A 408-nucleotide genomic window follows, 5' to 3' on the forward strand; every position below is an offset into this window, starting at 1 on the left:
AAATATATCTGTTTAAAGCATATAGTAAATATTGCACATATCAACAATTATGATACAACATTAGATATTAAAATAATCCATGGCAAGATAGTACTTGTACTAAGATACAGAAAATAAGAACATGGTATATATAACACATTTTTTTTTAAAGCAATATGATCACTAGGAACACAATACCAAATTACATACAGCTAGCTTAAAAACTAAGATGAGAACCAACATAAGTTCCTCTTAGTTTCCTTGCTTATAAAAATCATTTAATAACAACACAAATAAAAAAAAGAAAACACAAAACTGTGCCACAAATAGTGTTTGAGGTATTTTCATTGAAATTAAAGTGTATTAACATGAAGCAATATTAAAATGGGGCTAATAAAAATAATCAAGATAATTTGTACTAAAAATATA

The sequence above is a fragment of the Halyomorpha halys genome, unplaced genomic scaffold (assembly GCF_000696795.3).
Source record: "Halyomorpha halys isolate HHAL.00 unplaced genomic scaffold, Hhal_1.1 Scaffold390.1, whole genome shotgun sequence".
Classification (NCBI taxonomy): domain Eukaryota; kingdom Metazoa; phylum Arthropoda; class Insecta; order Hemiptera; family Pentatomidae; genus Halyomorpha; species Halyomorpha halys.